Here is a 13993-nt window from a genome sequence, read left to right on the forward strand (position 1 = left end):
TGAGTCATTGTCCCACGAGGGCCACTTTTCTTGGCCCAGCATATGACCAGGAGTTGGCAGTGTGAGAGTCACTTCACAGTTGCCAGTTCTGAGCTTTCTCCTGGAGGGTGAGGGTGAGGAAACTGGTGGGAAAAAGAGCATGAGATATCTCAAAGTAACCCTGCCTTCTGTTTTCACACCTCGGTATAAGCCCCTCCCTCTGAGTGTGGATGGGATCTGTGACTTGATTCTAACAGTAGACTATGGCAAAGGTGATGGTATGCCACACATAATATGGTGATGGTGTGTGTGTGTGTGCGTGTGTGTCTTGCTAACATGCAATGCCAAAGAGATTATCCTTGATGGCTTGATGGGGTGAGCAGAACTGCTGAGACATACACAAGACCAGGAATGGCTTGCAGCCTCTAGAACTGTGGGTGCCTCAAAGAGCTGAGGACAACTTCCAACCAGCAACCAGCAAGCATCTGGGCCCTCTGTCCTACAACCACAGGAACTGAACTCTGCAAACAACCTGAATGAGCTCAAAAGTAGATTCTGCCCCAGTCAGCCTCCAGATGAGAGCCCAGCCTGACCAATTCCTCGTGAGGTTCTGAGCAGAGGATGTGGCTAAGTGAGGCTAGGACTCTAGCCCATGGGAACTGTGACAGATACGGAAGCTGCAGGTTCTGCAGTAAGGCGTAACACTACAATAGAAAACCAGTGGACTTTGGAGAGTGAGAGGTCTGGGTTTTATCTCTGCCTCACTTGCCAGCAGTGTGACCTCATGCGAGTCCCATCATCTCTCCAAGCCCCAGTGTTTTCCTTTCTGAACAGGAGTAGGTTTGGGAGAATTAACTGAGTGCATGTAAAGCACCCCGAAGGGTCTAGAACAGAGTAGATGCTCAATAAATAGCAGTTAAGAGTTATGATTAATTTTCTTCATTCACTTAAAATTTTTAATACTTATCATAATTACTTTGATACACAGAAAAAATAATTTTGCTTTAAATAGTTAAGGGGATTTCCTTATCTGGGCTTCCCTGGTGGCTCAGACAGTAAAAAAAAAAAAAAAAAAATCTGCCAATAAAGGAGACGCAGGTTCAACCCCTGGGTGGGAAGGTCCCTGGAGAAGAAAATGGCAGCCCACTCCAGTATTCTTGCCTGGGAAACCCCATGGACAGAGGAGCCTGGCGGGTTGCAGAGGGGTCACAGAGTCAGACATGACTTTTACTTTCCTTATCTAAGAGCACAGAGCTCATCAGAGTCAGATGACTGCCCGACAATCCCATGTGGGTCTCTTTCCGGAACAGCCCCTTCCTCACACCTGGAGTAACACCAGCTGCCCAACAACAACTAGCCTAAGAGCTAGACACATCACCGCCACCAAACCTGCAAGGTGGGGTCATTATTCCCATGTTGCAGATGAAGAAACTAGGGCTCAGAGAGGCTGAGTCACTTGCCCAGCATCCCACAGCTGCACGTGGTGGAGCTGGGGTTTGGTTTCAGCACCTGCAAGAAACCACCTATTCCACAGCATCCAAACCCGGCCTGGAGTCTCCCTCCCTAGTCCCCCGTGGGGGTGGCCTGCGGGACACTGGGGCTTTCTGGAACGGGGCAGGGACGAGGAAATCAGCAGTGAGGCCTGGCCCCAGATCCCGTTACACCAGGGGAGATTGCGTTTCCCCCGTTCCGGCGCCGTGAGTGGGGCAGAGAGGCGGGCAGGCAGCCACTTCCCTGGTTATTCAAGTAGAAAATTACAGGTGCCCAGAATAGCCTGGGCATTCTTTTATTTATGAATAAGCGGCGAGTCCATGGAGCGGGAATGGGGGCTTACATGTATTTTTTCCACTGGCCACGTTCCCAAGATCTGCAGGGATCCTTAGTTCTCTCAGGGGACTCTCTGGGGGACCCAGGGGAGCTGGCAGGATTGGGCTGTTTTCAGGGCATGGTCGTGGGAAAAGGAGAGATGGCCATGTCCTTCTTGCTGTGTGACCTTGGGCAAATGGCTTAGCCCAAATGAAGCGAATGGCTTCATTTCTTTTATAAAATGGGGTGGGGGCTGAACTTACAGAAATATGTTACTTTCTTCTGAGCATAAAATTAACACTTGCTCATTGTCGACAATGTAGAAAGTTAAAAAAAAAAATCACACAATGACCATTATATCCCCCCATAGCCCCTCCATAGTTAAGATAATCAAGGTTAACATTTGGTACATATACCCTTCCAGTCTTTCTTTCTATGCTTTCTATGCATATAGGGAAAAAAAAAAAAAAAAAAAAAAACAGGCAAACCAGGCAATCCTAAAAGAATTCAACCCTGAATATTAACTAGAAAGACTGATGCTGAAGCTCCAATACTTTGGCCACCTGAGGCAAAGAGCCGACTCATTGGAAAAGACCCTGATGCTGCAAAGATTGAGGGCAGGAGGAGAAGGCATGACAGAGGATGAGATGGTTATGGCATCACCGACTCGACACGGAACTGAGCAAACTCTGGGAGATAGTGAAGGACAGGGAAGCCTGGCGTGCTGCAGCCCATGGGGTTGCAAAGAATCAGACACGACTGCGCGACTGAAAACAACAACGAAGGCCCAATACCCGAGCACCTGTGCTCTAGAAATGGAACCCTCGCTTACAATCAATAAAGGTTTTCAGAGTGCTGCCCCAGGCCCTGGGGAGGCTTGGAAGCCAGTTCTCCCCAACACTTTCCATTTTCTGTTTCTCCAGCCCTGTACAGACCACCCCAACCCCAAACCATCAGAACGGTTAGTGAGGTGGTAAAGACATTTTTCCAGCTCCCAGAAGTGGATGTGGGGCCTGGGGTCTCCTGGGGGGACACCCCCCCCAGGCCCGAGGCACAGACGGGCTGGCCTGGTCGTGGCTGCTGACCCCATCTCTCCTCCCTGGAGGGTCAGTGTGGGGAGCTGCCACCTTCTCCCAGGGCTGGGTCTTGAATAGTTAATATGTGAAGTGCTGAGAACTGGCGCCTGACTCATAGTCTGCAGTCAATACATCTTAGCTGTCTCCAAGACTGTTAGGTCATTGTTATTCCTAGTTGGGGGCTAGACAGCCTGAGGCTGTTTCCTTGTGGAGACTTTGTATCGAACCGAGGCGGCAGCAGTTCAATCACTGGCAGGATGGAAGTCACGACAGCACCGGTGACAGCCACTTCCTCTGTCAGGCACAGCACGCAGCGGGGTGGGCAGGAACCGCGTCTGATTCCTGCTCTGCTGACTCATCTGGCTGGCTGCCTGCGGCCTCCACACTATCAATAAATGGCCACCACTAGTCCCCGTTCACAGGTGATGAAACCGAGGTGGAGAGGGGTTAAGTAACTCCCAAGGTTGCACAGCTGGCAGGGGGCAAACAGGGGCCGCACCCCAGGTTTGTCCAGGGCAGGATCCCTCGTCCGGGAGGCTTGGTCTGTTGGGATGAGGAAGGCCTGGTCCCTGCCCCCAGGTGCTCACTGCCTGGTGGCTGAATTCTGCCCAAATCTGGAAACCCAAGTTCCTTGGGTTTCCTGAGGATTAGCGGGAGAAAGCTGTGGGCCCTGGGGGCAAGACGGCCTTGGTGTCGATCCCTATTGTGACACCTCCTAGCTCTGTCACCCATTTAGGTGTGGGGCACAGTAAGTGCTCAGCAAGTCCAGCTCTTGGAAAACTGTCACTGTATTGCTCCCAGAGGATTGAACGTCTAAGGGCCACCGTGCTTTCCGCCTGAGTGGCGGGCAGGGCTGTGGCCGGTTTAGCTCAAGGAAACATGGGCCTCCCCCAGCATGTGGGGTTGATTGCTATGTGCCAGATAAAGGTGTCCTAAGTCTAGGCTGCTCCATACACGAGCCTTGATGTAAAATGAGGTGGCTGGACAGGGAAGGTGTGTGTGGGGGTGGAGGGTATGTTTGTGAGACACTCAGTTGTGTCCGAATCCTTGTGACCACATGGACTGTAGCCTGCCAGGCTCCTCTGTCCATGGGATTCTCCAGGCAAGAACACTGGAGTGGGTTGCCATTTCCTTCTCCAGGGGATCTTCCCAACCCAGGGATCGAACCTGGTCTTCTGCATTGCAGGCAGATTCTTTACTGTCAGGGAGGGGGTAGTTCTGCCCAAAGAACCCCGAATCTGCTACACCCTCTCTCTGTTGGACCACTGTGGGTCAGGCAGGTACTCCTGACTTTCTGCAGCACGTGTTTACGGGAAGTTCCCTGGAGGAAACTCAGCCCAGAGAGCCGTGACAACCTGATCTAGAGAAGCAAGGGAACTGCTGCTTCAGGGCATGCCCCCTGGCTGTGGGAACCACCACTGCACCGGGTGGTGATGCTGCGCCAGGCCCACGGCTGAGGGAGTGGGCCGTGAGACTGCCGCCCGCCGGGTCTGATTCCCGCGCTCACCGCTGCCCTGCTGTGTGACCTGCGGCCAGGCACCTAACCTCTCTGAGCTCTGGGGACAGCAGTAGTGCCGACATCGTCGTCGCTGTGAGACGGCACCTGGCGTACCAGGATCACTCACTAAATGGGGTATTATTTCCTTGAAATAAAGTTACTTGAAGCCCTGTGGGTCCAAGTTGCCAAGGTGCTCAGTGTGAGACTGAAGAATGAGTCGAGTCACATCCTGGAGATTATGGTTTCTGCAGCTGAGATTCTCACCTCTGGGAAACGAGCTCTGTGAAAATCCTGACATGGCCCTGCTCCCTCTTCTTGGGGAGTCTGAACATCCTCATATACACATAGCAGTTTATATGTTACTTCATAGAAACACACCCATGAGCCTAACAGTGGAATTTCTCCCAAGGAAAGGACAAGGGGTGTGCACCAAAATACATCTACTGCGACGTGGAAGCACAAAAACAAACCGAATACCTCCAAATCAAGGGCTGGCTAAGCACACCGCGGCAGGCCCGTACGCACGGGACTCGATGCACCCACGAGAAAGGAGCCACAGCCAAGGACGTGTGACCTACCGCAGACTGGGGGTGGCAAGTCCTCACGGGTCCGCCTCCCACACAATGACAGCGTGGACCGCCGAGTCTGAAAGGATTCACACCGCGTGTCAGCAGTGGTTATGCTGGACGCAAGAATAATGGGTGATTGTACTTTTGTTTTCCTTTTCTGTACTTTATGATTTTTCTATCATATAGTATTTGAGTAATACATGAGAAAACTTTTAAATTAGAGGAGAAAAGTCCATTCTTAAAAAGGATGAAAATGGAGTGTTGTGGAAAGTTAGGAAAATAAAGAGGGAAAAAAGCCAATTTATCTGGCTTTGATCAGGTACGGCTGCTAGTACAATTTGTTCCCTGCAAGGAAGCAAATCTGCTTGACCTTCCTCTCTCACTCCCTGGCCTCTGGTGGGGCACAAGAATCCATTTCTCCTGTTCCCCCGACCCCCTGTTCCCGCCCCCACTCCTGGGCTTCAGTTATCATCTCGGAAGGATACATACTGCTGATGGTTGGCAGCTCCGCATGGCCAGCCGGAAGGAAGGAGCTGACCAACTCTGATCAGATAGAGTAACAAATAGTAAGCAGCCCTTTGCTAAGCCTTTACAATGTGTCAAGCGCTGTGTTTTGCAGGTTCTGTTATTAACCCAGTTTCATACATGGGAAAGCTGAGGTCAAGGAGGTAGCAACATCATGAAGCTAGTGAGCAGGAAAGCCAGGACGCAAACCGAGGTTCTCTTGACTTCATGGCCGGGCCCCCGATGTGAAGCTCCTGCTGACTCCCAGCTGGCTAACAGACACGTCTTACGCCCAGCTGCTTGGCCCAGTTCCCCCAGCCTCTGCCCACCCCCCACCCACCCGGCCTCTCCTACAGCACTCTCCCCTGCCCTAGTCCTGCCCAGCTTCTGCCTGTCTGCCTTCACCTGGAACACTGTCACCCTCCCCTTGGCCTGGCACAACCCTCCAGGGGTCGGCTTAGATAGCACCTTCTCCAGGAAGTCTTCCCTGATGGCTCCCCTGCCAGGGTAGGGTACCCCCAGGCCATGACCCGCCCTGTCTGGTGGTGAGCTTGGGAGGAGGCCGGGCTCTCTGCAGGAGACTGTCCCCGCACAGCCCTGGCAAGGAGCCCAGCCTCCCACGCTGGCCAAGCCCTTGCCCTGGGATGGTTGCAGGAGGTGGAAGCAGAAAGCTTGGGCCCTGAGGGCCAGTCCACGGCCTGTGTGTCACATCTGTGCCCGACAGTCTTCAGTCTCAGCTCCTGCAGGTGTCTGCAGCTCCTGGGGATGCAGGCCCAGGCTTTGTAGCTGGGAGGCTCCTGCCTGTGGGCAGAGCAGGGGCAGGGGAGTGCCCACAGGCCCCATGCCAGTGGATAGGACCAGGCCAGCAAAGTCACCCTGGGACATCTCTCTCCCTTTCCCCCAGGTTCACCTGGCTGAGCCTGGATGAGGCATCCCTGGAAAAACCGCCACTGGAACTTTCCACTGACTCTGGCCTGGTTCTGGAACGGCAGGATTCTGAGACGGAGCCTGTGGTCATTTTTGGCCGGAGTCCCTGACCTGCTCAGGCACAGACTAGACCCACAGCAAGGAGATGGCTGTAGCCCATGGGCTCAAAGCAATTCCAGGGCCACTAAGCCCTGGCTGCTGGATTTTGCAGTCTTTGCTAGAACTTTTTTTTTTTTTTTTGCATCAATGGATGAGTGGATCACCCTGTAATTTACTTTTCTTTTACTGTCCTTATTGAATTTTGATAAACATTATTGTATCATAAAATGAAGTGGGAAGTGGGTGTCCCCTCATTTTTTTTTTTCAACACCGAAAGACATTTCAAAAGTTCCAACACACTTAAAACCTTATGAGATAACTAGAAGCTATAGATTTTGAGATCATCACTATTAAAGACTTATTCTTAAAGAGGAAAAACTGAAAAAGGCACGAGTAGATAACGGACAAGAGACAACCATTTCGCTAAATGGTGCTGGGAAAACTGGACAGCCACGTGCAGGACACGAAACCAGAGCATTTGTTCATGCCACGCACAGACGCTCAGAATGGACAAGAGACCCAAAGGCAAGACTTGAAACCACAGCGCTCCCAGAAGAGGATGCCGGCGGAGCACCACACGGCAACAGGGCCCTGGTCTCCCAAGGCAAGAGAGACAACAGGCAAAACATACCATCTGCACCCAAGCTGATGCAAAAGCCCCTGCACCGCAAAGGGAATCATCCACAAAATGACGGCAGCCCTCTGAATGGGAGGAAATACCGCCAACCACATGACCGACAAGGGGTCAACATGCAAAACATACAGCTCAACACCAAGAAAGCAAACAACCCAATCAAAGAAAAAAAAAAAATTCTTTTCCAAAGACAATATACAGATGGCCAATGGGGCACACGAAGGGACTCTCAACGTCACTAACCGTCAGAGAAGTGCTGATCAAAACCATGATGAGCTATCACCCACACCTGCCAGAATCGCCATCATCAACAGGTCAACAAATAACAAATGTTGGCAAGGAGAAGAGCGAACACTTGTACGCTGTTGGGAGGAATGTAAATTGGTTCAGCCATGATGGAAAACAGGATGGCGTTTCCTCACAACAAAAAAAATAACTACTGTATAATTCAGCAACCCCACTCCTGGGTATATATCTGAAACAAATGAAAACACTAATTGGAAAAGACATGCACCCCAATGTTCACAGCAGCACCGTTTACAATAGCCAGTAGATGGGAACGACCCAAGTGCTCATCAACAGACAAGTGGGTTAAGGTGTGGGGTATACATACACAATGGAGTACTTCTCAGCCTTAAAAAAGTACGACATTCAGCTATTTGTAGCAACATGAAAGGACCTGGAGAACACCATGCTTAGTGAAATAAGTCAGACGGAAAAAAACAAACATGAAGATGTCACTTATACATCAAATCATATAGCAAAACAGACTCACCGATGTAGGAAACAAACCAGTGATTACTGGTTGGGGAAGGAGGGAGGGCACTGGGCAACCCCGCAGGTCTGCAAGCCTTGTGGTTGCCCAGCCTTGAGAAAGAAGAGCCCAGAGATATTGACAGAGTGAGTCGTCAACACGTGCATTTGGTCTAACATTTCTGAAGCAAAAAGTCCTGGAGCAACATGCTAGCGTGTAAGGCAGGCAGGCCGGCAGGCAGGCCGGCAGGCAGGCCGGCAGGCAGGCCGGCAGGCAGGCCGGCAGGCAGGCAGGCAGGCAGGCAGGCCGGCAGGCAGGCCGGCAGGCAGGCAGGCCGTGGCCGCCATCTTTGCTACTCAGGGAAGAAGGCGGCTGCTGTTTATAGATGAATGGACCAATAGGTTGCCTCATCAGTTACCAGGGAAACCAGCAGCTGGGGCATATCCCGCAGAGCCCCCAGGTGAAGAAGCATCATGAGGGCAGGTGTTTCCTTTTAATAAACTAGCAGGTGGAGCCGTTCCGGGCTAAGGATTAGAACCATCAGGAGCTGGGGCAGAGGGCAAGCATGTCCCTGTGCATAGGGGATAAGGTGAAGCAGAAGCTGGCCGAGCAGGGGGGAGCACAGGGCAAGAGAGCAGCCGCCATGAGTGGCCTGACCATACGTGCGTGCTACACCCGTTCACTAGTGTCCAGCCCTTTGCAACACTACGGACTGCAGCCTGCCGCACACTCCACCTCAGATACCCTGCCTGACCCTTACAATCTTGGTCCTCCCCTCTTTGGAGATATCCGTGGGGTCAGGTATGTGGAGGTGTACTGCAACCAAATACAATACTAACGCAAAACCAAATACAACACAAATACAATACAAATGCAGAACGAATGCAATGCAGAGTCCAAGGGGTGGGCGGACCTTGGAGCCAAGCACTTACTGGGTCAATTTTCCCAAGTGCAGAGGACAACAGCGGCATCTCACTGTAGATCCTGCAATCAAGCCACTGTCTCCTAGCCGCTCAGACTAGGGCGAAGTGGAAGGTGTTTAGCAGGCACAGTCCGGGGAAGATCAAGACCATTAGGAATACAGGCAGCAGCAGCATGCTGACGTAATCCCACCCCGCCTGTGGTTTTATTCTGGCCTACATCCATGACGCCTGTCCGCCCTTGGATCCCACGGCGGGTGACGGATACCAGAGGGGAGGGGTGTGCTAGGACACACTGCACGCATGCTCGGTTGTGTCCAATTCTTTTGTGACCCTATGGACTGTGGCCCGCCAGGTTCCTCTGTCCATGGAATTCTCCAGGCAGTGGAGTGGTTGCCATTCCCTTCTCCAGGGCATCTTCCCGACCCAGGGATAGATCCTGGGTTCCCTGCATTGCAGTCAGATTCTTTCCCGTCTGAGCCACCAGGGAAGCCACAATTTGAATTTTCAGTATTTTCTGGCAGCTAATGGTGAAGGCCTGTGTGGAGGGCTCCCTTTTCTAATCCTGATGCTCATTCGGTGCAGCCTGAAGTCTGTCTCCCTAGGTCGACCGTGGTCCTGGGACTGGGTTGGGCTCTCTTCCATGCCCCAGGCCTGAGGCAGCGTCTGACTCAAAGTGGATGCTTAGGGCATACGTGTGGAAGGAAGGAGTGAGTTTCCTGGATGGTAGCTATGGATTCACTGATTCTTCTTCCTAGGATATGCCCCCTAGCATCCAGACTGAGTAACAGGGAGTTTCCTGCCCTCATAGAGCTGACGTGGAGCCTGGGAAAGCCAGCTATGAAACAGTTAAAGAAACAGCCAAGGGAGTTCCCTGGTGGCCCAGTGGTTAGGAATCCATCTGCCAATGCAGGGGACACGGGTTCGATCCCTGGTCCGGGAAGATCCCACATGCCTCTGGGCAACAAAGCCTCTGTGCCACTACTGTAGCCCGCGTGCCTGGTGTCTGTGCTCCACAACGAGAGGCGACTGCAACGAGAAGCCGTGCACCGCAGGAAGAGTAGCTCCCTCTTGCTGCAACTAGAGGAAGCCTGCATGTACCAACGGAGATGAAGGACAGCCAAACAATTTAAAAATAAAGAAATACTCAAGTAAGTTCTGTGAAGCAGCTGCAGGACTGGGGACCAAGATGGGGGTAGTTTAGCTGGAGGGGTCAGGGGCGGCCTCTCTAAGCTGGAGCCTGAAGGACTCGGTCGTGGAAAGAGCCAGGGAAGAGCACCCCGGGTGGAAGGCATAGCAGAACAGAGGCTCTGAGGTGAGGAAGCTCTTGGCTTGTTGGAGGAAGCTGTGGAGTCCAATATGGCTGGAGCAGAGTGAGTGTGAGCATCTTAGGTGGCCAGGCTGGAGTAAGGGCACAGAGGGCTCATAACTCCTTCTCTATGGTTGTGATTTCCTTGTAACGGCTCTTGAAGGGTTTTACTCAGGAGAGTAGAGGGTCAGATTCTGAATCAAAATGAAACTCTCTGGGTATCCCACGTGGGAAGCCATTGCCAAGAACAGAAGCTAAAACGAACTGCAGGCCCCAGGAGCACAGCCAGGAGAGGATGAACGGGGTCACGGTTAGGGGTTGAATTGAATTGTATCCCCTAAAAGCTATGTTGAAACCCTAGCCCCTGTACCTGTGCACGTTACCTGAATTGCAAACAGGGTTTTTGATGATGTACTCAGTTAAAATGAGGTCATGAGGGTGGGCTCTAAGCTGATATGACTGGTGTCCTTTTAAGAAGAGAAGAGACGCAGACACACAAGGCGATGCCATGTGAGAACAGAAGCAGACGCGGGTGAGACGCATCTATAAACCAAGGGATGACAAAACGGCTGACCAGTAGCTGACGGCGCTAAAGAATCCACCTGCTCATGCTGGAGATACAAAAGACGCGGGTTTGATCCCTGGGTGGGGAAGATCCCCTGGAGAAGGAAATGGCAATCCACTCCAGTATTCTTGCCTGGAAAATTCCATGGAGAGAGGAGTCTGGTGGACTACAGTCCATGGGGTTGCAAAAAGTCGGACACGACTGAGCACGCACACACATACCCCGGGAGCAGAGAGAAAGGCAGAGGACGGCTCTTCCCAGAGCCTTCAGGGAAGCCTGGCTCTGCTGACACCCTGATTTCAGGCCTCCAGCCTCCAGTGCTGTGAGGGGATACACCTCTGCTGCTTTCAGCCACCCAGCCCCAGGGAACCAAGACGTCACTTCCCCGTGCCTGCTTGTGATCACAATCTCTGTGGGACCTTCACTGATGCTGACTTGATGGCGGGACTCCCCATGAACGTTTGCCCCATCGTACCCCCCAAAACTCAATGGACATGAGTTTCAGCAAACTGGGAGATACTGAAGGACAGGGAAGCCTGGTGTGCTGCAGTCTGTGGGGTCGCAAGGAGTCGGACAATGACTGAGCGGCTGAACAACAACACACCAAAACGACCCCAAAGTGTTCCGAAGAGTGCAAGTGCATAAGGACAACCCTGCAGGGAGGTCTCTCTGAACAGCAGTCACCCCCTGGTTTCTGGCTGGGCCCCGCGGGTTCTGTTCTGGGGGGTGACATCCCTGTGGGACACCCCAGGCCCCATCGTGACTTGCACCTTGGGAGCAGGGAAACCAGCACCAAGCCTGCCTCCCATGGCTTCCTTGGCGTGGCTTTGCTGGTTGCATTTAGCCCCTCTCAGATTTTAGATGAAGAAGCAAGGCTCCAGCCGCTTGCCCCTCCCCTCCACCGCAGGCCTGAGATCTGATCTCTCACTCGAACAAAGCCCCTCATTCACGTGGGCTCAGGAGACACAATGTTCCGAAAGTGGATCCCCGGGCCCCCGCAAGGGAGCTGCTTTTGGGTTTCTGCCTTCTCAAAAGCCGGCTTTTGATTGGGCCCCTCCTGCCCCACCTCTGAGTTCTTTCATGATGGAAATTAAATTCCTCTGAACTTTAAGGCCCTTCTTCCACGCTGCTCCCAGTGGGGCCGGAATCACCAACAGCTAGTAACTCTACCCACAAGGTGAAGATTTATTCTGGCTGGAGATGCGGTTTCATCCTGATGCTCGAAAAAAGCAAGTCAACGAGAAGGTGGTCTTAGGAACCAGACGGATTTGGTTCAAGTCCCAGCCCTGGTACTTGAAGGGTGCCTCCCTGCGTCTGGGTTTTTGCCCTGGTGAAACAGGGTCGTCGATACCTTTGTGGTGAGGCTTCTTAGCACATTCACAAGAAGACCGTTACCCCCTTCTCATCTCCCTGGCCCCTTCTCGCCTACCCTGGTAGTACTTCAGGTTTAGTAAAACATGCAGACCCAGTTAGGCAAACGCAGCTCTGCGACAGGCTTGCCCTCCCCCTGCTCACTCAGCCCTGAGTCCTGTGTGGGCATTTGAGACCCAGGCAGGGAAGCCGCCCAGAAGAAGTGCCAGCTGGGCGGGCATCTTTCTTTCTCCTTCAGTGTCGTTCCCTCCCCTTCCAGCCGCAAAGGCGGACAGGAAAAGTTTTAGTCTTGGGAAAGGTGGTTGAAGGGCTTTAAGCGACGGCACTGCATCTTTATACGGAGCAATACTCTTGCCTCTGGGCAGACTTAACCAGCACCCGGGCACAGTGCTTCACTGGCAGATGTGGGATGGATCCCACCCCTACGAGCCCACGCGGTCATCGCTTCTGTGTAGTGCCAGACCTGTACACCTGTTCAGGTAACTCCTGAACCCAGCCTGGGAAGCCAAGAGCAGCAGAGAATGACAGCTTCATTAGGTGGCCTTAGGGCCCTTAGGAAAATGGTGCCCTTTCTCTGCTTCCAAAGGTCATTCCACCTGCCTTTGAAAGCCCCTTTCAGCTGCTCAGAGCAGCACATCCATGGGTGTCACTCACCCATAATGTGGGCATGGCATTGTCTGCCTCGTGGGGCCAGGAGGGTGGAGGGAAGCCTGTGAAAGCCCCGAGCGCGGTGGCTGGCAGGGTCAGTGCTCAGAAACTGCTATGCCTCCTCCTCGTCTGCCCTCACACCCTGTGACGGAACGTCTGTTGGGGGTACAGTCAGAATTCAACACATGCCTGGCCCAAGAACAGTTACAAGAGTAGGTGGGCAGGCACTGGGCCTGGAGCTCAGAGACGGGCTGGACATGCAGGCAGCCGTCGGGAGGCCTTCTAGGCGTCAGCCACTGGTGTGAGTGAGGCCCGGGAGGCTGGAGGGATGCTGGGAGTCAGGGCTCAGCCAGGAGCAGGTCTCTGCTTTGTTGGGGGTGAGAAAGGGGCCTCCTCATGGGCTCCTGACCACCTTCTCCTCTTGGCCTTGAGCCCCCCATTCTGAGAGTCCCCTGGGAACCTGGTGGTGAACTTCTTTCCCCTCAGAAGCGGTCTGAGGTGGTGGGCAGAGTAGCAAGGGTAGGTTGGCGTGGATGGCGAGGGGCTCCTAACACAGCCCTCAGGCCCGGCTCGGCTGTGGGCTGGCAAGCGGAACCCTTCCTTGGGCCTGGGCTGAGAGCACCCTTCCATCATGACGGGGATAGCTGTTCAGGGAGTCAGTGGGGCCGTGCCAGGTGGGTGCCTTCTGGGCTCTGTAAGAAACACTCCCTTCCAGGATGTTTATCAACATTAGCCATCTCTCCCAATTTTTTTCCCTTTTGTTTCAGCCACGGAAACGTTCTTCTAATGAAGATGAATGCAAAGCAATGACCGTCTTGGCAAACATCAACAGAGTTGTTCACAGAAGTGAAAAACCCAGGTGGTGCTGAGTTCAGAGGAATGTTTTAGAGAATGCCATGTCCATGCTCTCAAGGGCTGTCTAAGGTCCATGGGAGTTGCTTTTCCTGGACCCTTTCTACTCAAAGACCTGCAACCTCACTGTCAAGCAAGGCTCCATGCAGGACATTGTTGTCTGCACTCATCTCTCTAAAATTAATGTACACCAGGACTCTGGCGGTCCTGTGGCCTCAGGGCCCAGGAAAACGGTCATTAGGTGGCCTTAGGGCACAGGAAAATGGTGTCCACCAGGTCCAGGCCAGGACCCTGGTGCTCCAGTGGTTAAGAATCCACCTGCCAATTCAGGGGACATGGGTTTGATCCTTGGCTGGGGAACTAAGATTCCACACGCTGTGGGGCAGTCCCTAAGCCCGTGCGCCGCAACTACTGAAGCCTGCCTTACAGCCATGCCTCCGCGACAAGAGAAGCACGAGAAGCCAGCACATCACAGCTAGAGA

The sequence above is a fragment of the Oryx dammah genome, unplaced genomic scaffold (assembly GCF_014754425.2).
Source record: "Oryx dammah isolate SB20612 unplaced genomic scaffold, SCBI_Odam_1.1 HiC_scaffold_9, whole genome shotgun sequence".
In the NCBI taxonomy this organism is placed as follows: Eukaryota; Metazoa; Chordata; class Mammalia; order Artiodactyla; family Bovidae; genus Oryx; species Oryx dammah.